Source organism: Vipera berus, assembly GCF_964194415.1.
Source record: "Vipera berus genome assembly, chromosome: 5".
NCBI lineage: Eukaryota > Metazoa > Chordata > Lepidosauria > Squamata > Viperidae > Vipera > Vipera berus.
In genome coordinates, this window is record NC_138207.1 from 7,083,236 (window position 1) to 7,105,681 (window position 22,446).

Here is a 22,446-nt window from a genome sequence, read left to right on the forward strand (position 1 = left end):
CCAGAAGAACAGTTTGGTGATGGAATTAAGAACCTTGGATAGTAATCACCCTTCCCTTCCCTTCCCTGGATAGGTTGAAGGAGAGTCTGCATAGATATTAGCCAGGCTGCTTTGAAATGTATTCCTGCACTGAGCAAGGGGTATTTCACAAGTCCTCCCAACTCTGTTGCTGTAGTCACACATGCTTAATAAGGTCCGGTCAAGACCTAGCAGATTCAATTGAATAACATGCTAAGCTTGATTAATATCAAACTTGATTAGGTGTTTTTCTTTTTTGTGCTGCACAATGCAGAACAAACCCACTCTAATCAGTTAGTCATGATTTGGTATATTATTTGGATTCCCCAGTGGGTAACTTCACTAACCGAGTTAAGCCTGTTTGCTTAAACAAGAATTCACATAATTGGATCAATTGAAGACATGGTGACCGTGGGCACATAACACAACAAGTCAGGTTAATGTGATCTGTGTCAGCTCTCTGAGAATTAGAAAACTGAGCAGATCCCACCCACTTTTTTCATTTATGATTCAGGGCCCATTAAGTGTGTTTGCATTTTATGTTAGCGCTCTGAGTTGGTAGGGTTTCCTCAGATTAGTAGCAAGAGGGGTTTAATTTTTCATCCCTTACTTGTTAGTTTTTAAAGCTTCCAGGAGTCTTGAAGGGTTTGGTAACATAATGGTTCCATAATAAAATAAAACCAGCTGGTCATTTGCATTCTTTTGGCCCCAACGACCCTCTAAAAGAATGCAAATGGCCAGCTGTCTGCAAGGAATATAAATCCTTCCATTCCCCACCATCCAGTCAGAGCTGAAGAAGCTTCTTGGATGAGAAGCGAAATGTCTTCAAAGAAAAACAAGAAAGTCCAGTTGCCTCCTGGAAAAGCACCTTTGGGACACCTGTGGATCAAGGTGCCACACGACTATTTGAGACAGGAGAATGAGAAAGGTGCCAAGCAGTCATGAAGGCTGTCTTCTTTTTGCAGTAGTGATGAAAAAAACCCATTCCCTTCTAGCACAGATGATGTTATCTAGTTGGGTAATGAAATGTCTGCAAGCAAACCACCAAGCTCTGAGAGCACCAAGGACCCCACAGTTCAATTCTGAGCTGCATATATTCTCTTCTATCAGAAGAATTCATGTGTAACGCAATTATTTAGACAGTCTAGATCAGCAACAGGGCTAAAAGGGCTAAGGACAGGCTTGGGGAAGGAGATATGCCCAATGTGAAGGTAACCCATTTTGCTGAAATGGAACCCCAGTTTTGGGTGAAGGGGCTGTACGAGCTCATTCACAGAAAGCATTCATCCAAACAGAGGAAGAAGCAGAATATAAGAGTGCAGAGAAGAGCAACCAAGATGACTAGGAGACTGGAAGATCAAACATATGAAGAGCAGTTGCAGGAATTGGGCTTGTCTAGTTTAATGAAAAGGGACACGGTGGCTCAGTGCGTTAGGACGCTGAGCTTGTCGATCAGAAGGTCGGCAGTTTGGCGGGTCAAATCCCGAGTGCCACGTAGCAGAGTGAGTGCCTATTACTCGTCCCAGCTTCTGCCAACCTAGCAGTTCGAAAGCACATAAAAACGCAAGTAGAAAAATAGGGACCACTACAGTGGGAAGGTAACAGCGTTCCGTGCGCCTTTGGTGTCTAGTCATGCCGGCCACATGACCACGGAGACGTCCTCGGACAAGCGCTGGCTCTTCGGCTTTGAAATGGAGATGAGCACCGGCCCCTAGAGTTGGAAATGACTAGCATGCATGTGCGGGGGAACCTTTACCTTTAGTTTAGTGAAAAGAAGGACTAGGGGTGACACGATGGCAGTGTTCCAATGTTTAAGATGCTGCCACAAAGAAGAGGGGGGGGGGGTCAACCTATTCCCCAAAGCACCTGAAGGCAGGACAAGAAGTAATGGATGGAAACTAATCAAGGAGAGAAGCAAACTGGAACTAAGGAGTAATTTTCTGTCCAGTGAGAACAATTAATCAGTGGGACAGCTTGTCTCCAGAAGTTGTGAATGCTCCAACACTGGAGGTTTTTAAGAAGAGACTGGGCAACCGCTTGTTTGAAATGGCGTAGGGTCTTCTGCTTGAGCAGAGGGTTGGACTAAAAGACCCTCAAGGTCCTTTCCAACTCTATTATTCTGATATTATTCAGTTAAGGTCCTCCCCGCTTCCCCCCCCCAGTACTTCCAGAAATCACACAACCAAGTTACAAAACCAAGTGTTTCCTCTCGCAACTTGTATTCGCCACCCATCCAACCTCTTTCAATTGGAAGGGCCCATCCACCCACCTCAGCACATTGCCGACAGGGTGTTACAGGCCATTCCCTAGGAAGAAGCTTCCAGGTGTGTCGGGGCTGGAGGAGGAGGATGGGCATTGGAATCCCAGCATGTCCGGAGAGGACTAGTCTTTGGAAGGGTGAGGAAAAGCTTGCAAGTGGCGTGCATACTGAACAGGATGGCGCATCTCTTTTTAATGGGTTGGTTGGAAGGATCTGCTCACAAGACCCAGGATGGAAAAGAGAGCAGGCACGGCAGTGAATGGGTCTCTCTGTTTTTTTCCCCCTCTCCTCTTTAGGAGCCTCCTTTATGCCAAGATCTGCATCTGTGGCAGTTGGCACAGTCAAGCTTGTCAGAGCCCTCCTCTAAAAGCTCAGAGTCTATCCATTGAAAAGCCGGGCCAGCTTTTTATTCATAAAATTTTTTTTTTGAATGAGAGTGCAGCTCTGAGCCTCCCTCCTCCACTTGACATTCTGGAATGAGACTTGATGTTGCCGCTGCTGCAGCTGGAGGCTGAAGGGAAGAGACAGAAAGCGGAGGGGGGGGGAAGGGACAGACGAAGAACCATTCCACAAAAACTGGACAACGCATTGGTCTCCGGCAAGGATTGAAGCGGTCCATGGGATGATTTACGGATAGGCAGCATTTATGCAGACATTCCTTTGCCTGAGTGAGATGAATGCAATGGTTATAAGTAATGGAGTCGGAAGGGATCTTGGAGGTCTTACAGAATGTAGCCCAACCTCCTGCTCAAGCAGGAAACTCTATACCGTTTCAGACAAATGGTGGTCCAATGTCTTCTTAAAAGACTCCAGTGATGGAGTACCTAGAACAGGGGTCTTCAAACGCAGCCCTTTTATGACTTGTGGACTTCAACTCCCAGAATTCCTCAGCCAGCATGCCTGGCTAAAGAATTCTGGGAGTTGGTCCACAAGTCATAAAAGAGCCCCGTTTGAAGACCCCGACCTAGAACATCCGAAGGCAAGTTGATTGTTTTCACTGTAAGGAAGTTTCTCCTTAGTTCCAGGTTGCTTCTCTCCTTGATTAGTTTCCATCCATTGCTTCTTGTCTTGCCTTCAGGCGCTTTGGAGAATAGGTTGACTCCCTCTTCTTTGTGGCAGCCCTGAGATATTGGAACACTGCTACCATGTCACCCCTGGTCCTTCTTTTCATTAAACTAGACATGCCCAATTCCTGCAACCATTCTTTATATGTTTTAGCCTCCATTCTCCTGTTCATCTTTGTTGCTCTTCTCTGCACTCTTTCTAGAGTCTCAACATCTTTTTTACACCGTGGCGACCAAAACTGGACGCAGTATTCCAAGTGTGGCCTTACCAAAGCATTATAAAGTGGCACTAACACTTCACGTGATCTTGATTCTATCCTTCTATTAATCCAGCCTAGGACTGTGTTGGCTTTTTTGGAAGCAATGGTGGACTGTTCACTATGAAAAACAAAACAGACAAACAACAACACCTACAACCCTCCAGGTTTGATTCAAAAAGGCTGGTTCAGTTCTCTGCCCAGGCTTAAAGAAAGCGGGACGAATCTACCCTACTCTACTAGAGTTGCTGGATTCACACAACACCCTTCACCCAGATATTGAATTCATTGTTTTCTAAGTTCACCCAGTGTTACAATACATCCGCCAATGGGGTGGATTTGAACAAGTCAGTAAGCCAAAAACAAACAAAGTTGAACACTTATTAAACTTAACATCTTGTGTGAACACAGCCACAATGTTTTTGACTGACCTAGTTCACATATGTTGTGTGAAGCTGATTGCAAGTGATGTAACTGGGTCAAAGTTTCAAAAGCGGGCCCAAGGTTAAAGCTTAATGGGTAAGCAATCTTGAGCCAGTGACAGCTGACTTTACTGGTTCAAACAATAATAGAATAGAATAGAATAGAATAGAATAGAATAGAATAGAATAGAATAGAATAGAATAGAATAGAATAGAATAGAATAGAATAGAATAGAATAGAATAGAATAGAATGGAAATAGAATAGAATAGAATAGAATAGAATAGAATAGAATAGAATAGAATAGAATAGAATAGAATAGAATAGAATAGAATAGAATAGAATCTGGAAGGGACTTTGGAGGTCTTCTAGTCCAGCCCCTTGCTCAAGCAGGAGAACCTATACCATCTCAGACAGGTAATTGTCCAGTCTCTTCTTAAAAATTTCAAGTGATGGAGCACCCACAATTTCTGGAGGCAAGCTGTTCCACTGGTTAATTGTCCTCACTGTCAGGAAGTTTCTCCTTAATTCCAGGTTGCTTCTCTTTTTGATCAGTTTCCAACCATTGTTTCTTGTTCTGCCCTCTGGTGCTTTGGAGAATAACGTGACTCCCTCTTCTTGGTGGCAGCCCCTCAGATACTGGAACACTGCTATCATGTCTCCCCTATTTCTTCTTTTCTTTGTTGTTGTTGTTGTTAGTTGCGAAGTCGTGTCCGACCCATCGCGACCCCATGGACAACGTTCCTCCAGGCCTTCCTGTCCTCTACCATCTTCTGGAGTCCATTTAGGCTCACGCCTACTGCTTCAATGACTCCATCCAGCCACCTCATTCTCTGTCGTCCCCTTCTTCTATTGCCCTCCACCTTTCCCAGCATTAGGCTCTTCTCCAGTGAGTCCTTCCTTCTTGTTAGGTGGCCAAAGCATTTAAGTTTCAACATCTTTTCTTTAGATTGGCCAAACCCAAGTCCCACCATTCTTTGTATGTTTTGGTTTCCAGGCCTTTGATCATCTTAGTTGCTCTTCTCTGAATTTTTTCCAAACCCTCAACATCTTTTTTGTGATATGGTGACCAAAATTGGCTGCAGTATTCGAGGTATGGTCTTACTAAACAATTAATATGTTGTTTAGCAATAGCAATAGCATTTCAAGCTTATATACTGGCCCATGGTGCTTTACAGCACTCTTTCTTTTACTTAGTTTAGACATTGCTTCTGGCCTGGCAAACTCAGTGCAGTGTGATTCATAGCAAACTGCACTTTACCTTGTGTGAATCCAGACATTATGGTTTATTCAATCACCAATGGTTTAACCAGAGCTTGGCTTAATATAGGATATGGATCTTGCCAGTCTCTAATTTACCTTTTGAATGAGAAAAGGAAATGCTGGCAAGTGGAAAGTGCAGTGTATGCCTCCCAGCATACACAAAGGACAGCACAGCAGGAGGCTGATGGTGCAGATCAGCAGAGGGGCTGGACAGCTCCGGGCGATGACTGCTCACTCAGGATAAGCCTAATGACTTAAGCTGTTGACAGCCCCAGGCATGGTCAGCCTGGTGGGAAGCCAGGATCTACACCCATTGTCACCTGCACTGGCAGGAAGCCCAGGTTTGAACTGATTGGATGCCATCCACCTGGGCAGGTACAAATAGACGCCAGGCTTCCCTGTTTCCCCAGTTCATTCTGTTCAGAATAAACTCATCTTTACCCCAGCTCTGTGTCCGTCTCTATGTGAAGCACGCGACTTTACAGAAAGGAAGGTGAGATAAAAGTAAACAGATAACTACATGGAGTACATAAATACAGGCAGTCAGTGCAGTTGTCTCAGTAGCGGAATTTACAACGTTCCGTACTTCCTTACACAGCATACATTTTTACGCGCCCATCCTGCTTTTTCTATAGTCATTTTTCTGTGCCCATAAAAAGGAAAGTCCAAATTCCTAAGCAAGAACACTGTTGGGAAGTGGGTTACCAGGACAAAGCTTCGATGGCTATGAATTTAAGAAACCAAGATATCACCAAAGACCACATCCACAGTGGAGGAAACAGAGCAAGTGGAATAAGACAACAGGAAGGAAACCTCGCTAGAGTTGACATGATAGCAGTCTTCCAATATTTGAGGGGCTGCCCCAAAGAAGAGGGAGTCAAGCTATTCTCCAAAGCGCCCGAAAGCAGGACAAGAAGCAACGGATGGAAACTAATCAAGGAGAGAAACAACCTGGTGGAACTAAGGAGAAATTTCCTGACTGTTAGAACAATTAACCAGTGGAACAACCTGCCTCTAGAGAAGTTGTGAATGCTCCAACACTGGAAGTTTTTAAGAAGAGACTGGACAGCCATTTATCTGGATTACATAGGGCCTCCTACTTGAACAGGAAGTTGGACTAGAGGACCTCCAAGGTCCCTTCCAACTCTGTGGTTCTCTTCAGCTTGCAACCACTACATGTGGCCCGCCCTACTATTACACATGTCAAAAGAACCATCTTCTCAGGCAGTATTAGGATACAGAGAGGCAATAAGGGTTGATGGACCAGGTTAGACAAAGCCCGCTGCTTGATCTCGCTGTGTTAAAGAGTGCCATATGCTCTGTTAGGCTGGACCAACCTATAAATGTCACATCACATAACCTGCCGGTGGCATAAAGGCCTGCCCTATCCTTTCCTACAGAAAACAGATTTCCATGGGCCACCTCTGCAATTAAGGATGAAGATAGCAACTGGAACGTGATCTGGACTAAAGCAACAGGAAGCCATGGTGGATGTGTCTGAAAACCAAGAGAACAAATGACCCAGATGATTTTATTCTGCATAAAGATGTAGATGGCACCAACTCAAATATCACCCGCTAAAGATAGTCAGCTGTAATGGTCCATCTCTGATTCAGAAGCAACATTGTTATGGGAACAGAGTCCAACTTCTTCTGTGTTTTGTTTTTTTTAAAAAAAAATCTCATTGTTTCTAATCAGGCACAGGCTGTTATTGTTCCCGTTCTCTCTGGTCCTTCTCAAATCACACATGGTACCTTGACTGTGAAGAACAAGCTATCTTCTGCAACCACCCAGCTGCTTCTTGTTCTCTAGAAGAGGGAGTCAAGCTATTCTCCAAAGTGCCCGAAGACAGGACAAGAAGCAATGGATGGAAACTAACCAAAGAGAGAAGCAACCTAGAACTAAGGAGAAACTTCCTGACAGTCAGAACAATTAACCAGCGGAACAACCTGCCTCCAGAAGCGGTGAATGCTCCAACACTGGAAGTTTTTAAGAAGAGACTGGACAGCCATTTGTCTGAAATGGTATAGGGTTTCCTACCTGAGTAGGGGGTTGGACTAGAAGACCTCCAAGGTCCCTTCCAATTTTTTATTTTTATTATTTTCATTTTTTATTATTGTTATTGTTATTATTATATGAGAGCAGAGGGCTCCAAACTTGGCAACTTTGAGACCTGTGGACTTCAACTCCCAGAATTCCCCAATCAGCAAAGCTGGCTGAGGAATTCTGGGAGTTGAAGCCCACAGGTCTTACAATTGCCAAGTTTGGAGACCCCTGTATTTGAGCATTCCATGACCTGCCAATAGTCAGACAGTCCATTCTTGACTGTTGCATCCCACTTGTGAAGACGGCAAGGAGTGAGAAGACGCTGTAGGAATCAAGAGGGATCATGTGAAATCAGCCAGGAAAAGGGATGCCTTGAGGACTGTGTGACACAGATACGGATAGAAAGACGATGGAGCACTCTTTCCCAACCTGATTCCTCTCATCTGTAGCATGCCCAGAGGTAAAGGGAATTGCAATTTGATAAATAGACTTGACAAATTGGGGAAAGGTAAAAATAAAAAGTTTCCCCTGTCCGGTCGTGTCCAACTTCAGAGGGTGGGGCTATCCTCCATTTCTTGGCCGCAGGAGCCGGCGTTGTCCGAAGACATTTCTGTGGTCCTGTGCCCAGCGTGACTATATGCCGAGGCACAGGGAACCCTGTTACCTTCCGACCGAAGTGGTACCTATTTATCTACTCGCATTTGCATTTTCGAACTGCTAGGTTGGCAGGAGCTGGGGCAAGGAACGCGAGCTCACCTGTTATGTGGTGCTCAGGCTTTGAACCCCGGTTGTCAGCTTTCCAGATGATAAGACAGGGAAAGCTACTGCAAGCCAATTTCCTTGAAGGCAGTTCTAAACCTTCTCTTGTGCTGGTGTGAAAGGATAAAGTTTGGCTAGAGCTGGGCTCAAGAGAAGGATGAAATGAGATATTGTAGAAGAGAAGTGATCCAGATCTGGGTGCTTCAAAAGGGGCAGATCATCCCCTAGCAGTTTGCTGAATAATCCATCCTGAACATACCTTTTTATCTATTTTGAAAAGCCTATTGAATCTGCAATCTGCCTTTGAAGTTCTACCAGGGTAGTCATGAAGGCCTTTGGTTCAACAGGTAAAGCAAGCAACATGTAGGAGAGAAGAATGTGAGGAGAAACTGTACTGTAAATGTAGGTTTGGTGTGTAGATTCTCCCCCATCTTGAGCTTCTTCTCTGTCTCCACCATTCCATACATTCTCATATGCCTTGAAGCTGAAAAGAAAGAAAGAAGAAAGAAAGAAAGAAAGAAAGAAAGAAAGAAAGAAAGAAAGAAAGAAAGAAAGAAAGAAAGAAAGAAAGAAAGAAAGAAAGAAAGAAAGAAAGAAAGAAAGAAAGAAAGAAAGAAGGATCCACTTTTGAATGCCTCCCATTCTTTAGGGAGCAGGGGAAAGATCTACCTTAGGTATGAAGCCACATATTGCCAATTTTGTAGATATTATCCAGGTTAGGTGGATCAGTGATTTGATTCATGGACTATATTCACATGATGTCAAAGAGAGACTGTCCCAGTCAGAAGGAGGGGTCAAGCGGGGCATCAGTCTGGAATCATTACACAAGCACAAGAGGGCAAGGTTCACCCTGCATTTGAAGGCTGTTGAAATTTATCTAGTTTTTTCCCCCCAGGGCAAACTGCCAATCTGAGTAGATTGATGTGAAATAGCCTTCAGCAATAAAGTAACTTGTTTATATTCTACATGTGTTGGCCTGGTTGTTTGCGCCTGACACACAAAATGCTCAATTTTCAGGTTGAATTTAACACAAAACATTTAATTTGGTTACTCAAATTTTACAGGCTTGTAGAATGCACTGAACTATAAACAAACCACAGTTTGCATGACTATGTCTGCATGACATGCTAAGCTTCTTCCACCATCACCCCCCCCCACACACACACACATGCACACACACAAATTACCAAGTTTAGCATATTGTGCAAATACTTCTCTTAGGTCTTATCTGGTTAAATAGATTGCATGGATACCACCAGTGATGATAACAGAAATAACAAAATAACAGAGATCGAAGGGACCTTGGAGGTCTTCTAGTCCAACCCCCTGTTCAAGCAGGAGACCCTACACCATTTCAGACAAATGGTTGTCCAATCTCTTCTTGAAAACTTCCAGTGTTGGAGCATCCACAACCTCTGGAGGCAAGCTGTTCCACTGATGAATTGTTCTAACTGTCAGGAAGTTTCTCCTTAGTTCTAGGTTGCTTCTCTCCTTGACTAGTTTCCATCCGTTGCTTCTTATCCTGCCTTCAGGTGCTTTAGTTGCTGGGAGATGTAGCCCAAGTCATTTGAAAGGGAAGACTCTGCCACAACCTGAGAAATATTTCTTCTGGAAATTCTGAAACAGCATCAAGTGGGGGAAGGCTGACCTATTTTTCCCAATTGAAGAAGTCTCTTTCTTGGAGAGCAACATGTAGCTGAGGCCTCGTAGCTGGACTGCTTTGATGAGATGCAAGGGGAATGATAGTGTACTTTCTGTCCGTCCTGCCCCAATCATGGTGAACTGTCAAATCTTACACTGCTCTTCCAGAAATGTAATAGCGTAATTTAATGTTGCTTTGATGCTCTGGGGATCCCTCCCTTAACACCTGCTAAGCTGTCTGTTCCACTTGACCTTTATTAGTTTTTCGAGTCTTGGCGAAGCAGTGTGCAGCCCCTTAATATTGTCTTTATTTACAAAAACGCCTCTGGTTACCACATAAAATCCTCTAGCATGCTTTGCTCCTAAAAATAGTTAGGAGTTGCCTTATAATAAATGCCTTTTGGAGGGGAGGGGAAACATGTGATCACCAATGTCTTCCCCCATAACAGCCATCTTGAAAATAAGCACGTCCCTGTGGCAGCCATTTTGTGAAATCCTCTCCGACACGCCTCAGTATTCTGAATAGGCTCACTGGCCCAGGAGAAATGTTCACCCCGTCCTTAGTTATTCCAGAATATTCCCCACTGCAAGCTAAGGAACCCCCAGGGTCCACTATAGCTGCACACTCTCTGATTTGGGGTGGCCTGGCTGCACCCCAACAAATATGGTTCAGATTGGAAATTGTGTTCCCATTTTCCTTCTTTTTTTTTGTACACCTTGACCAGGCCCTAATTTTTGTACTCTCTTAAGATGCTCCTGGATGCTTCAACTTCTCAGATCATAAATATTGTTTCAGTACTTTTTTTCCACTGGTGGTTGATTTTACATGCATACCCTAGGAATTTCCTTCCTTCCTTCCTTCCTTCCTTCCTTCCTTCCTTCCTTCCTTCCTTCCTTCCTTCCTTCCTTCCTTCCTTCCTTCTTTCCTTCCTTTCTCTTTTTCTTTCTTTCTCTTTCTTTTGCTGCTGCTGCTGCTGCTAATGATGATGATGTTGGAAGGGATCTTGGAGGTCATCTAGTCCAACCTCCTGCTCAGGCAGGAAACCCTATACCTACCTTCCTTCCTTCCTTCCCTCCCTCCCTCCCATTTACATATCTTCCTTCCTTCTTTCCTCCCTCTCTCCCTTCCATCTGCCTATCTTCCTTCCTTCCTTCCTTCCTTCCTTCCTTCCTTCCTTCCTTCCTTCCTTCCTTCCTTCCTTCCTTCCTTCCTTTCTCCCTTCCTTCCTTCCTTCCTTCCTTTCTTTCTTTCTTCTTTCTTTTTCTTTCTCTTTCTTTCGCTAATAATAATGATAATGATGATGGTGGTGGTGGTGGTGATGTTGATGATGATGTTGGAAGGGACCTTGGAGGTCATCTAGTCCAACCCCCTGCTCAGGCAGGAAACCTTATACCTACCTTCCTTCCTTTCTTCCCTCCCTCCCATTTACATATCTTCCTTCCTTCTTTCCTCCCTCTCTCCCTTCCATCTGCCTATCTTCCTTCCTTCCTTCCCTCCTTCCTTCCTTCCTTCCTTCTTTCCTTCTTTCCTTTCCTTCTTTCCTTCTTTCCTTCCTTCCTTCCTTCCTTCCTTCCTTCCTTCCTTCCTTCCTACAACTGCCCCAGTTACAACATAGTAAAACAGTCCACAAATACTTCAAAAATAAAATATCAATTCAAAATCCCATTGCAATGTACAAATACAGAGGAATGCCTCTAAGCCATTCAGCTGGAACTAAAAAGGTGATCAAAAAGGAAGGCTTTGCTACGTTCCTGAATCCAAAGAGGAAGGCTACCTTGTAAATCTTCGGAAAGTCTATAAGGGCTGAGAGAAAGCCGGTCACCTTATCCAAAGCTCGTGAATCTTGGTCAGAGAAGAGGCTCATAGCTGGTCTTCCTGAAATGTCCAAATGCCACAAGATTACTTTAGAGTAATTGTTCTTTCTGACCATTACTGGGTAGGTTCAGACCAAAATCGGAACATTGGTGTTAATAGCATCCAAGACAGGCATTCACACAACCGTGTTTAAGATGCTTACTAAATTAACTCATTTTCTGGGTTAGCCCATCACTCTGAACTATAAGCTAGCTAAAGGGAGTGGGCTCTTCCAGCGAAGTCTCCAAAAATACTAATTAAAGTTTGGCCCTAAAATTAGCCTACTCTGTTAATGCATATGTTCCTTCTTTCCCTGACATGTGGAAGCATGTTGTGTGAACCCAGTCAATGAATTTCCCCGTTCCTAACAGGGGAAGGCCTTGTGTTCATTTCAAATGCAAAGAGGTCAGCCAGACGACTTTGTACCTTTGTTAATGAGTCATTAGCTATCAAGATTAGTGACCCAGCAGGAGATGTCACACTTACCTGAACTGACCCACAGTTCACCTTATACCTGCAAGTGAGATACCAGCCTTGTAAAGTCACTCCTTCAAAAGAGTAACCCAACTCTGCACCCAGAGCCGTCTCAAAACCTCCCTACGGATCAAGTTATGTTTCTGCTCTGAAACCTTTCACCTGTGCGACTCTTTCATATTCATCAGCCAACCTCTCTCTCTTGTCTGTCACCATAACTATTGTCGCCCTGGCAACTGAGGGCCGGAGAGCTTGCAAACAGCCAGATGCACTGGGGGTTGCAAAGTAGAAGGAGAGAAGTAGGCTGGTGCTTGCACAAGTGTGAAGAAGGGGGAGTAGGTGTGCAAGGAGTCAGGACGGGGTGAAGCCTTCAGAGCCAGTTAGGCTGCTAAAAATAAATCAAAATCAAAGACTCTCCTGCTTAAAGACGAGCTCTGCCCTCCACTGAGCCAGACGAGGTCTAACGTGCGGCAGTTCACACATGCCTCATACATCACTCGATTTCTCTACCCTCGGTGGCACTAAGGAGAATGTGTGAACAGATGGGACTGAGAAACACTGCATTCTGAGCTTAGATTCACACATGTGTGAGTCATCAGTTAGTTAGTGGGAAAGGCCTCAAGTGAAAAATATGCAGATAGAAACTGCACTTGGCCAAGAAAATCTCCTTGGCAGAGGGAAGGGGACACTGCCAATAAGAATAGAATAGAATAGAATAGAATAGAATAGAATAGAATAGAATAGAATAGAATAGAATAGAATAGAATAGAATAGAATAGAATAGAATAGAATAGAATAGAATAGAATAGAATAGAATAGAATAGAATAGAATAGAAGAGTAGAGTAAAGAATAGAACAGAACAGAACAGAACAGAACAGAATAAGAGAGTAGAGTAGAAGAATAGAATAGAACAGAACAGAACAGAACAGAACAGAATAGAATAGAATAGAATAGAATAGAATAGAATAGAATAGAATAAGAGGGTAGAGTAGAACAGAACAGAACAGAACAGAACAGAACAGAACAGAACAGAATAGAATAGAATAGAATAGAATAGAATAGAATAGAATAGAATAGAATAGAATAGAATAGAATAGAATAGAATAGAATAGAATAGAATAAGAGAGTAGAGTAGAAGAATAGAATAGAATAGAATAGAATAGAATAGAATAGAGCAGTGGTGGCGAACCTATGGCACGGGTGCCAGAGTCGGCACTCAGAGCCCTCTTTGTGGGCCATGCCCTGGAGATGGCAGCCGTCCCTCTTCAACCAACCGTCCGAGGGCCCACATGGCCAGATGCATCCCGGCACAGCTGGCTTCCCTCCCCACCCCCGGTCCCGTCCCTCCTGACTTCTCATGCTCTCCTTTTCCCAGGCATGACCCACTGCATCGCCTCCTCAGCTGTCAGCCAGCTGTCCAGCTCAGAGGTGGCTTGTCTGAACTGCTGGCGGAGGGCTACAGAGCCCCAGAGTGCACTGGTCGAGGAGCCGGCAGGCTGTGGCTGCTGACGGACAACGTCGGCCCCTATATACTCGCTGGCCTCTGTGTGCAGGGACCAATGGTGTCAGGCAGCAGCTGCCCCTGCCACACCTTGCCCCGCGGCAATGGCACCCCCGCCCTACCTCACCTCGCCTCGCCCTGCAGGACGAGCCTCCTGCCCACCACCCCACCTGCCAGAAACCCCCTGGATCTCTCCCAACTCTGCCTGGCCCCCATAGGCATCCCTCCCCACGAGCAACATCGAGGTGACCATGCCCACCTTGGCCACACCCACCCAGTCTGCCATGACCAGCACAGCTACGCCCACCCAGTGGGCCATGCCCACACGGCACCCAGCAATAAATAAGTGGGGTTTGGGTTGCCGTTTGGGCACTCGGTCTCTAAAAGGTTCACCATCACTGGAATAGAGAATAGAATAGAATAGAATAGAATAGAATAGAATAGAATAGAATAGAATAGAATAGAATAGAATAGAATAGAATAGAATAGAATAGAATAGAATAGAATAGAATAGAATAGAACTGGAAGGGACCTTGGAGGTCTTCTAGTCCAGCCCCCTGCTCAAACAGGAGAACCTATACCATCTCGGACAGGTGATTGTCTACTCTCTTCTTAAAAATCTTCAGTGATTGAGCATCCACGATTTCTGGAGGGTAAGCTGTTCCACTGGTTGATTGTCCTCACTGTCAGGAAGTTTCTCCTTAATTCCAGGCTGCTTCTTTCTTTGTTCAGCTTCCATCCACTGTTTCTCCTCCTTCCCTCTGGTGCTCTGGTGAATAATGTGACCCCTTCTGCCTTGTGGCAGCCCCTCAGAAACTGGAATACTGCTATCGTGTCTCCCCTATTTCTTCTTTTCTTTAGACTGGCCAAACCCAAGTTTCGCAGCCGTTCTTCGTATGTTTTGGTCTCCAGGCCTTCGATCATCTTAGTTGCTCTTCTCTGAATTTTTTTTCCAAACTCTCAACATCTTTTTTGTGATATGGTAACCAAAATTGGCTGCAGTATTCCAGGTGTGGTCTTACTAGGATTTTATAAAGCGGAACTAATACTTTGTGTGTTCTTGATTCTATGTCCCTGTTTATACAACCAAGATTGTATTAGCTTTTGTGGTTGCTGCTGCACACTGTTGCCTCATAGTTAAGTGATTGTCCACTAGGACTCCAAGGTCCCTCTCACAGTTACTGTTTTTAAACCAGGTCTTAAATATTTGACTTTTCCTGCTGAAATGTAATACTTTGCTTTTCTCCATATTAAAACTCATTTTGTTGGATAGGGCCCATTGTTCAAGTTTGTCAAGATCTTTTTGGATCCTGAGTTTGTCTTCAAATAGAGTAGAGTACAGTAGAATAATAGAATAGAATAATTAAAAATATGCAATGGAATGGAATAGAATAGAATAACAGAGTTGGAAGGGACCTTGGAAGTCTTCTAGTCCAGAGGTTCCCAACCTTTTATTTATTTATTTATTTATTTATTTATTTATTTATTTATTTATTTATTTATTTATTTATTTATTTATTTATTTATATTCCATTTATATCCCGCCCTTCTCCGAAGACTCAGGGCGGCTTACAAGCTTAGCAGTAGCCTTCATTCTATGTATATGCCTGCTTATTAGGGCTTTCACACACACCCCAGCGGCATTATTACAAAGTCAGCTTATTGCCCCCAACAATCTAGGTCCTCATTTTACCTACCTCGGAAGGATGGAAGGCTGAGTCAACCTTGAGCCTGGTGGGACTCGAACCTGCACTAATTGCAGGCAGCTGGTGTTACTTAAGGAGGCATTAGCCCACTGCTCCACCAAGGGTCTTTTGGGCACCAGGTTCTGTGCAGAGAGTGTGTGGTTTTGTGTGCTGCCTGCATCTCATGGATAGGGCTTTCCTTATTTGTGCGGACCAGTTACTGGCACGCCGCGGACTGCTACTGATCCACGAACCAGGAGTTGGGGACCCCTGTTCTAGTCCAACCCCCTGCTCAGGCAGGAAACCCTACACCATTTCAGACAAATGGCTGTCTAGTCTCTTCTTAAATACTTCCAGTGTTGGCACATTCACAGCTTCTGGAGGCAGGTGGTTCCACTGGTTAATTGTTCTAACTGTTAGGAAATTTCTCCTTAGTTGTCTGAATCATTTTGAAGATACTTAAGATGCAAAATGCTGGGCTCCTAGCAAAGGATTGGCAGTTTGTTGGGTGGTCCTGAGCAAAGGCAGAACCAGAGCTTATATACCAGGGGTCTTCAAACCTGGCCCTTTCATGACTTGTGGACTTCAACTCCCAGAATTCCTCAGCCAGCCTGGCTGAGGAATTCTGGGAGTTGAAGTCCACAAGTCATGAAAGGGCCAGGTTTGAAGACCCCTGGTATATACCAGTTCTGGCTCTCATATCTAAGCGGTGACTAGAACTCACAGACTCCTGGTTTCTAGCCTGGTGCCTTAACCACTAGACTTAACTGCTGCTATTGAAGGCAGGTGGACAAAACTAGTGGAAAGTAAAAGCATTCTTAGCTTTTTCTCCCCCTCACGCCTTCCTCGTCCTTTCACAAATGAGACATTCCTGCCCATTCCTGACAGTCAGGGAGAACTTCCCCATAAAGTGCTTGTGGGAAACCAGCACCCCCCAGAGAAGAAAATATTAAAAGGGCAGAATATTATATCTACTCAAAGGATCTTAAAGACACAGAAAAGCAAGCCCAGTTTTTCTTAATAGCCCCAAGTCTCCCTCCCTCAAGCCAAAACCAGCTCTGTAGAAATGCAGATGTAATAATCCATTCAGGAAGGTTGGAGCTCTCCAGCTAGAAGCTTAGGAAGAAAAAATGTCAATGCTGCTAACATCGAATGTTCTTGCTTGACAAGAGATGAAGAAGTAGCCATTTCATATGTTAAACTTGTATATTGCTTTAAGAGATTTAGTTTAAGGTTGGGAGGGGGGACGAGTAGGATTGTACCTTCAAGGCCATCTCTAACTAAAGAAGATAAGACCTTGGCGGGTTTTCTAACGGAAGGGAAATTGATTCTTTAAATTAATTGGAGAATATGATTAATGACAAAATTAGAAAGGTGGAGAATTGTGTTTTAATATATGGTGCAAGGGGCGGAGATTTCAGATTCCAGATTCCTTCAAGCAAGCATTTGCCGGTGTATTAGGCTAATAAAGGACTTTTAAGGTAAACAATGCCTCAGAGTCACTTGAAAAGCCCATAGGTCGGAAACTTGACAACAAAGACACCTAAAAGCTGCATACCCCACCCCAACTCTAAGACAGGACATAATAGGATTAACCCACATATGCCAAAGGGGCACACTCAGACTCAGGTCAAAGTACATGACACAGGAAATACAAAGCCTCAAACAGCAACAGGAAACAACTCCAAACCAAAGCCCAAGGGGTGTCAAATTGCCGGCCCGCGGGCTGAACGCTTCATCAGGAAACCGCGCCCACCCCATTGCCGGCAACGGGGAAAAAGTTCCGATATGTCGTGTGATGTCACGTGATGTCACGAGTTTGACATGTCTGCTCACGAGGGTATAAAACCCACTCCCTTCTTCATGTGCTCACTCTTTTTTTCCCAGAGACATCTTTCTGTCTGGCCTCTCCTCTTCAATAAACTGCAACCTTGGTGGAGCCTTGGTGGAGCAGTGGGCTAATGCCTCCTTAAGTAACACCAGCTGCCTGCAATTAGTGCAGGTTCGAGTCCCACCAGGCTCAAGGTTGACTCAGCCTTCCATCCTTCCGAGGTAGGTAAAATGAGGACCCAGATTGTTGGGGGCAATTAAGCTGACTTTGTAATAATGCCGCTTGGGGTGTGTGTGTGTGAAAGCCCTAACAAGCAGGCATATACATAGAATGAAGGCTACTGCTAAGCTTGTAAGCCGCCCTGAGTCTTCGGAGAAGGGCGGGATATAAATGGAATTAAAATAAAAATTAAAATTAAAACCTTCTTCCTAAAGCAGTCTCCATGTTTGTTTATTTCCGGCTTGGATTGGACCCAGATGAAGAGTTTTCCTTCAACAGTGCTGGAATGGTTTTCTCTCTTTACCAAAAGTCTGGCCTGGGAAGCAAAGAGAACCCCGGCTTTCTGATTTTAACCCAAGTTTTCCAGCAGTCTTCAGCCAGAGTCCTGCAGCCTGGCTAGCATTTGCTCTGAACATCTGGGTCTCCCATTTTTGATTTAATCAAGGGAAGAAGCAGATGGATTTGAGAAGAGGGTGATTCACATGGATTGGAGGAGTGAGCTGCCTTTTTTTTTCCTCCGGTCTGAAAACGTTCAGACTTTGCTTGCCTGCTTCTCATGTGTGCGTGCTTTCATTGATTCAAAGACATTGCTGCCTTTTGGCACAGCGAGATTCTGTTTCTTGTCTTTGTTGCGCTACTTTAGTCATCGTTTAAGTGCAGAAGCTTTAAAATATAGTGCTAATCAAGCAATCAATACAAAATGGCACCAAACAAATCACAACACTGTTTCTCTGAAAAACATTTCCTTATGGAATGTAATTCCTTCTTCTCCGAGACAGTCAGGCTGCTCTTTTAGAGAACTGCTTCCTCAACTCCATATTTATCAAAATAAATATCATCAAGTCTCCTTCCAAAATGGCTAAATTAAAGACTTTTCTTTCAACATGCCATTGGCCAGGGATGATTAAGGATAGCCATCACAGATTTTTGCTACTGCATTAGTGCTGGGTTCTTGGGTTTTTTTTTTTAACCCTTTCTATTTCTATTTTTTAATATGTTGTTTTTTTTGCTGGATGCCTTTCTTAGGTGCCTGGACACCTTTGGGATTAGAGTGGATTATTAAAAAATAAATAAAACCACCTGTGAAATAAATAAATAAATACAGTGCCCTGGGGATTTCTTCTCCTTTGGGATTTGACCATGTGTCCATTTTAACATTTATACTCCAGTGTACTCAGGAAAATTGTTTCAGTGTTTAGCTAGCTGCATTTGCTGGGCATCTTTTTGTCGCCGCAATGTTAAAAAAAAAGATGTGGAGACACACCAGAAAGAGTGCAGAGAAGAGCATCAAAGATGATTAGGGGGCTGGAGTCTAAAAGAGGAAGTCCACAAGTCTTAAAGTTGCCAAGTTTGAAGACACCGCCCCCCCCGGTCTAAAACATACGAAGAATGGTGGCAGGAATTGGGTATGTTTAGTCTGGTGAAAAGAAAAACTAGGGGTGACATGACAGCAGTCTTTCAACATTTGAGAGGCTGCCACAAAGAAGAGGGGGGTCAACCTATTCTCCACAGCACCTGAACTCCGGATAAGAAGCAATGAATGGACCACCATTTGTCTGAAATGGTATAGGGCAGGGATAGGCAACCTTGGCTCTTTTATGACTCGTGGACTTCAACTCCCAGAATTCCTGAGCCAGCATGACTCAGCTTGGAAACCTCTCCTTTTCCCTCAGCACGGCTGGCTCAGGAATTCTGGGAGTTGAAGTCCATGAGTCATAAAAGAGCCGAGGTTGCCTACCCCTGGACTAGAAGACCCGGTTCCAACTCTTATTCTGTTATTCTAAGAATTACAAGCCAGGAAAGGATCAGATTAGGAAATCAGGGGCTGAACTTGATCCTTTACTAACACTTAGTCTTAAACCTGGGCAGGAAAAACTAAAGGAACAAATACAGATTGGGCGAGACCTGGCTTAAAAACAGCAATTGTAAGAGGGACCTTGGAGTCCTAGCGGACGATCACTTGACCGTGAGCCAGCAGCGTGCAGCAGCAGCCAAAAAAGCCAATACAATCCTGTGTTGTATAAACAGAGGATATAGAATCAAGATCACTCAAAGTATTAGTACCGCTTTACAAAGCCCTAGTAAGACCACACCTGGAATACTGCAGCCAATTTTGGTCACCGTATCCAAAAAGGATGTTGAGAGTTTGGAAAAAAAAATTCAGAGAAGAGCAACTAAGATGATCGAAGGCCTGAAGACTAAAACATTTTAAGAATGGTTGCAGGACTTGGGTTTGGCCAGTCTAAAGAAAAGAAGAAATAGGGGAGACTTGATAGCAGTGTTCTAGTATCTGAGGGGCTGCCACAAAGAAGGATGGGTCTTGTTATTCTCAAAAGCACCAGAGGGCAGGATGAGAAACAATGGTTGGAAACTGATCAAAGAGAGAAGCAACCTGGAATTAAGGAGAAACTTCCTGACAGTGAGGACAATCAACCAGTGGAACAGCCTGCCACCAGAAATCGTGGATACTCCATCACTGAAGATTGAAGAGACTAGACTGAAGAAGAGACTAGACAATCACCTGTCTGAGATGGTATAGGTTCTCCTGCTTGAGCAGGGGGCTAGACTAGAAGACCTCCAAGGTCCCTTCCAGCTCCTATTCTATTCTATTCTAGTCTATTCTATTCTAGTCTATTCTATTCTAGTCTATTCTAGTCTATTCTAGTCTAGTCTAGTCTAGTCTAGTCTAGCCTAGCCTAGCCTAGCCTAGCCTAGCCTAGCCTAGCCTAGCCTAGTCTACTTTTGTTCTGTTCTAGTCTAGTCTAGTCTAGTCTAATTCTGTTCTGTTCTGTTCTGTTTTAGGTGGGTCACAAGGTACTCTTCCCAACCTCTGTGGTTGCTGCCATTGGAAGGTGTGAGATTGGCAAATCTGAGGAAGGGGCATTTTTAAAAGGTTATTTTGAAGTTAGAGGGTAAGGGTCTCAGGGACGAAGCATTACAGGTAGTCCTCAACTTATGGCCACAACCGAGCCCAAGATTCCTGTTGCTAAGCGAGAAATTTGTTAAGTGAGTTTTGCCGCATCTTACGACCTTCCTTGCCCCAGCTGTTAAGTGAATCACTGACCTCAAGTTAGCAACACGGTTGTTAAGTGAATCCGGCTTCCCCATTGACTTTGCTTGTCGGAAGGTCGCAAGAGGGGATCACGTGACATCCTCCCTCCCCCCGGGACGCTGCTACCATCATAAATGTGAGTCAGCTGCTTAAGAGCCCAAATTTTGGCCAGGTGATCACGGGGACGCTGCAAATGGCCATAACTGTAAGAAACCATCAAAAGTCACTTTTTCCAGTGCTGCTGTAACGTCAAACAGTCATTAAATGAACCGTTCTAAGTCGAGGATTACCTGTACTGTAATAATATCGCTGAGGATTTTTTTTTTTGGGGGGGGGAAGGTTGCCTTCCCTCTCTTTCAGTGACTTTTGGATGGATTAGTAATTTTTGTGGGAATGTTTAAGCTTGCAGAGAGGCTCAACCCAGCTGTTTCCTTTTGTTTCTCAGAGGCAGCACACAATTTCCATAGGAAAGACATAATTTGATTCTTTTGGGCTTCTCCGCATGGTGGCTTAATTGATGCTGATGTTGTGCCGGCAGAGAAAAACCTCCTGAGATTCCCCCACCTTCTCCTTTTTTTCTTTTCCACTGGAGGCCGGAGAATTAGGTTACAAGAATTTCCGCCGAGGAGAAGAAAAATTCCCCCTGGAGTAATCTTTCCCCCAATTTCTCTCTCGCCACAAATCGGCTGGAGGGTTTCCAAAGCCACTTGTGACCAGCAGGATGCTAATACTGCTTAAATCAAGGAATTCATTATTATTATTATTATTATTATTATTATTATTATTATTATTATTATTATTATTATTATTATTATTGCTTTTTTTCTCATAGAACGCTCAGAACGGAGTTCCGGCACCCTTTTTGGATGGAACCTTGTAGGGTAGACAAGGTGGGTTGAATGACATGTGTGAGTTCTGGCACCTTTTTCTTTTACAAAAAAAGCACTGATTATTATTATTATTATTATTATTATTATTATTATTATTATTATTATTATTATTATTATTATTATTATTTTAACACTCGCAACGATCTAATCTTGTAGATCTGTATCTGCTTCGGATGGGTGCGCGCACGCCTTCCGGGCAGTGCTGACTCTTAGCGACTGCCGTTTCCTTGGTAGAACTGGATTCCATTGCCTCCTTCCTGGAGCTGACAGAAAGTGACCGGCACGAGGGTCACCCGGCTTTAACATCACCCCAAGTGATTTATATATTTTCAAGCAAGTGTTGAGGGGAAAATCTTCACCAGGTTCCAAGTCCAAGCCGGGAATAATCAAAATGGAGATTTGCTTTAGAAAGAAGGTAGTTTATTGAAGAGGAGAGCCAGACAGAAATGTGGCTCTGAGAAAACTGACCACACGTAGCCAGGAGTGGTGGGCTTTTATACCTCCTTTGGGCTTTGTATTTCTTCCTGTTTGAGGCTTTGTATTTCCTGCGTTATGTACTTTGACCTGAGTCTGAGTGTGTCCTTTCTGGTATTCTGATGGTGGTGGGTTAATCCCATTATGTCTCAAAGTTTATATCCTGTCCTTAGAATTTGGGTAGGAGTATGTAGATTTTAGGGGACACGGTGCCTCAGTGCATTAGGACGCTGAGCTTGTCGATCAGAAGGTCGGCAGTTTGGCGGGTCGAATCCCGAGTGCCGCGTAACAGAGTGAGCGCCTGTTACTCGTCCCAGCTTCTGCCAACCTAGCAGTTCGAAAGCACGTAAAAATGCAAGTAGAAAAATAGGGACCACTATGGTGGGAAGGTAACAGCATTCTGTGTGCCTCTGGCGTCCAGTCATGCCGGCCACATGACCACGGAGACGTCCTTGGACAAGCGCTGGCTCTTCGGCTTTGAAACGGAGATGAGCACCGGCCCCCTAGAGTTGGAAATGACTAGCACGCATGTGCGGGGGAACCTTTACCTTTACCTTTATGTAGATTTTAGGGGTCTTTGTCTTCCTAACCTCTTCAGTTTCTAGCTGGAAGACTCAAACCTTTCTGAAAGGATTATTGAATTTGCATTTCTAAAAGCTGACCTCTGCCTAGTTTCTGCTTGGGGGAGAGGGGCTGGGGTTGGTTACTGTCTTTTTTAAAGATCTTCTCCATTAT

General features: G+C 44.2%; 1 long non-coding RNA gene across 1 annotated transcript in view; it reads right to left on the reverse strand.

Moving 5' to 3' along the window:
• LOC308668906 overlaps positions 1-22,446 on the reverse strand; it is a 45,658-nt gene that overhangs the window by 18,796 nt on the left and 4,416 nt on the right. The window contains exons 2-3 of the long non-coding RNA XR_014026612.1: positions 12,071-12,098; positions 11,505-11,605 (exon numbers count right to left, since the gene is read on the reverse strand). This is a non-coding gene — a long non-coding RNA (uncharacterized lncRNA). The remainder of the gene's footprint in view (positions 1-11,504; positions 11,606-12,070; positions 12,099-22,446) is intronic.